Source organism: Lactuca virosa, chromosome 4 (assembly GCF_052849685.1).
Source record: "Lactuca virosa cultivar CGN04683 chromosome 4, Lactuca_virosa_CGN04683_v6, whole genome shotgun sequence".
Lineage (NCBI taxonomy): Eukaryota > Viridiplantae > Streptophyta > Magnoliopsida > Asterales > Asteraceae > Lactuca > Lactuca virosa.
This window is the reverse complement of record NC_136429.1, coordinates 42,671,024-42,674,534: the sequence shown is the minus strand read 5'-3', so window position 1 is coordinate 42,674,534 and position 3,511 is coordinate 42,671,024. Positions and strand designations below refer to the sequence as shown.

Here is a 3,511-nt window from a genome sequence, read left to right as displayed (position 1 = left end):
AAGTTCTTATCAACCTAGTCATGGTGAGTCATTTAACTTTAACTCACATTATGGATTGTGTTGTATGATTTAGATTTATATAATCATATTCATGTTGTTAGAAAGTGATTTTTATGAAGATATTGGTATATGTATTGCAACAAGACTTGTAAAGAGTATGAGTCTATTATGTTTAGAGTATACCAAGAGAAGGGTATATGTGTTTGTGGAACAATATATGAGTTTTTATGACAAGTTTTAAACAAATCATAAGCCTCCTAATGATTTATAGGTTAGCATTATGTTATATAATATAAACTTTTCAAAATGGTGAATGTGATCTTTGTTAAATGTTATAATTAAATTATTCAATAAGCTTGTGCTTATTTTTGTGAGTATGGTTTGTGTTAAGCAAGAAATGAAAACCAAAGCAAGGGAAAGGCAATCATGAAGAAATAGGAGTTATTTTAAATGAAAGTTTGTGTTTTTTTGTATAACACTTTGTCAAACCGGATAGATCTTGGGTGCAGTTATGGTAGGAATTGTTTATATTTACTTGTGTTTGTAAATAGATACTTAACTAACCCAATGGGTTTTGATGTATAATATTGTGTGTATTTTGTTTATAAAATATGTGGTAAATCTTGGTTGCTGCATTAACACGAGTGACTCCATTGGACTGTGGCATTGATAAAGTGATTTACTGTTTTCCATTCATCCCGAGTGCAGAAAGATGAACTTTTGGTTCATCACCAGGCACAAAGATTAGCTTTTTGACAAGAGACACACTAGAGATGGCATTAATGCAAGGCCAACACTAGTTAAACAAAAATAGTTTATTAGCGAAGTTAATTTAATTAATTAACATTATGCATGGAAAAGTTATATTTTCACTTACAGGTTAACCAAATAAAAGAAAATAAAAGTCAAGCCAACAACGGGCTTCCAAAACCCGACATACAAATCTCATCACCGCAAACCCCCAACGAAATATGTAAAAACGAAGTAATCAAATAGTATTGAAAAAGTTATATTTTGTCATAATAATAATAAAAACACTGTACGTAACAATTTCTGTAATGCTTGTAAAGCCTAGGTCAATCGTCAATTCTACTTTTTCTTTTTCCTGCCGAGTTTATGAAATCAACGTGAACCAATACCTTACATCAAATTTTAGTTGTAGCCAATGAACGTTTCGATGGTGAGAGCTAACAACCCTTTGATCCTAACGACTTCTAGTCTTCCCACAACTCGACATAGACAATGTCATCAACCATCATCTCTTCGATCCTATTCTCCATGTTCCAGAACGGCATCATCTCGTTTTCGAACCACAGCCCTGGAAATGAGCCAGGCATTTCTGCAATTTGTTGGGTAATCCAATAATCAAAATCTTGTATCTGCTTGTCCTGATAAAACAGTAGTTGGGACTCATTATCTGGAAGGACATGAAAGAAGCCACCATTCTCCTCTTTGGAGGGTGGCATATCGTTTAGCACAGTTTCCATCATTGACATCTGGTCGACATTATCATCGTTGATTTCCTCTAGTAACTCCCTAAGTAGCTCTTCATCTAATTCCATGTCTTCCAGTAGGTCTTCATCAAAATTATCTGACGAAGACACCTTTGGCGACTTGCATAGAATTTCCGAGGCCATTGATTTACACCAACTAGAAAAGAGTTCGATAATTATACACAACGAGAAACCAGCCAAAGAATCTCTCGCTTCCTTTGTTTCTATAGTTCTCTCAAAAATGAGCTCGAAGTGATGCCTAAAGTCGATGAAGAATAGGCCTTAAGTAGATCACAATATAAAGAGCGTGTCACATGGCTATTGCTTCAATTACTGAACTTGAAAAATACGTTTACCTACAATTATTACAAATTAGTAAAGAAACACATGACAACTCGTGAGTAGCAACAAAAACATGTATGGTAAGAAAGTTATCAAGGTCTAGATTTCCATATTTGATAATACTCTTTCCAAAAAGTGCTTGTAAATCATCAAACAGTTGTGTGGACGGTGACTCACGTAATTAAATTACAACTGAAAGAGACGTGTTTGGATATCGATTATCCTGGTCATCCTACTGAACACATGTGAAGAATCTTTCATGATTTTGGTAAGAATATATAGTTAATCTGGAATGTGAACATGATGTTGAATAGTTAAGATTTAATTTAGAGTTAATTAGGCATGGAAGATTTCATACAAAAGTATCTGTCATTCACGTGATGATATTGTTGTTTTAAAGCCTTTTGATTCACTGCTTGAAAATAGGTTAGAAGTTGATTACAACTTAACACTACACATGCAACATGTAGCGTACGTTTAAAAATCAACATGTGCTGAACTAATGAATTCATCATTTTACGCATTTTCAAAACATGGGCATAATAAAGAAAAGAGATAAGATTGTGGGGAAAAATACCATATACTGGAATTAGGCAGGAGGGAACCTGTTTGGATCATTCCATTAAACAGCAGAGTAATCTAAGAATTAGGCAAGTTCTTCTTCACATGGTGATAATGGTTGGCAAGTGCTGGCATATGGTGCTTTTCTCCACATGTTACAATTTACATGACTAACATATGGCATTACGTTTCGATCAAGATCTGCTCCCCTTTGTGGCAATAAATCTCATACTTGCAACCGTTAGATCAAAACATATGGTTCATTTTCCAAATATATACATGCAGGGTTAAGTTTATTTGAGACGAGCATATTCTTTTGAGACCGTGAGACTACTTTCTTTTAGTGAATTATTATAATATTCTATTGTTATAAAACTATAATATATATAATATTCTAATATTCTAAAACATTGTTGTTAACACAAATTACATTAAAATATTCTAAAAACATATAATGTTAGAATATTATACATATTATATTTTTACGGATACTAGAATATTAGAATATTTCATTAAAAAAAATGTCTCACGGTCTCACAAAATTAGGTTCGTCTCAAATGAATTTTTATTTATATATATGGCTAGCTTATAGTGTGGATGATATATATGTGTGGATGTATTAATGAATGTGGAAATACAAGTTTAAAAAAGAAAATTTTTGCATTTTAAGGGATATTTTTGATTTTTCTAATTAAATGGATTTTAATTCTAACATAATTTTTAATGATACCCGATTTTATTCTGTTAGAATGACAAAAATATCACCATAAACTAGTAAATATATATTTGATTAGGGTTTTCTTATTTGATAATTATGGTTTTAATTGGTTAAAATAGAATAATTAAAATTGGATAATCCCAATACCCTTTATTTTCGAAAATCTAGTAGGGATTGGATTAGGATTAAATTTAAATTATTTGATTAATAGTTTAATAGTAAATAATTATTTAATCCTCATATGATTTAAGTTAATTTAATTAATAGTAAATTAAAAGATAAAGATTAAATCATAATTGGTTTATTATAAATTAAATTAACTTTATAATAATTTCCAAAATTTAAAATTACACCTAGTATTTTAGAAAAGATTTAAAATACACCTTATATATATATA

At 30.7% G+C, this 3,511-nt stretch overlaps 1 long non-coding RNA gene across 1 annotated transcript; it reads right to left on the bottom strand.

The window, feature by feature from the left end:
• Positions 1 to 996: 996 nt before the first annotated feature.
• Positions 997 to 2,169, bottom strand: LOC145109697 (uncharacterized). The gene is made up of 2 exons (XR_013709152.1): positions 2,013 to 2,169; positions 997 to 1,849 (listed from the first exon to the last, which is right to left on the bottom strand). It is a non-coding gene; the product is annotated as an uncharacterized LOC145109697 (long non-coding RNA).
• Between the last annotated feature and the right edge of the window lie 1,342 nt (positions 2,170 to 3,511).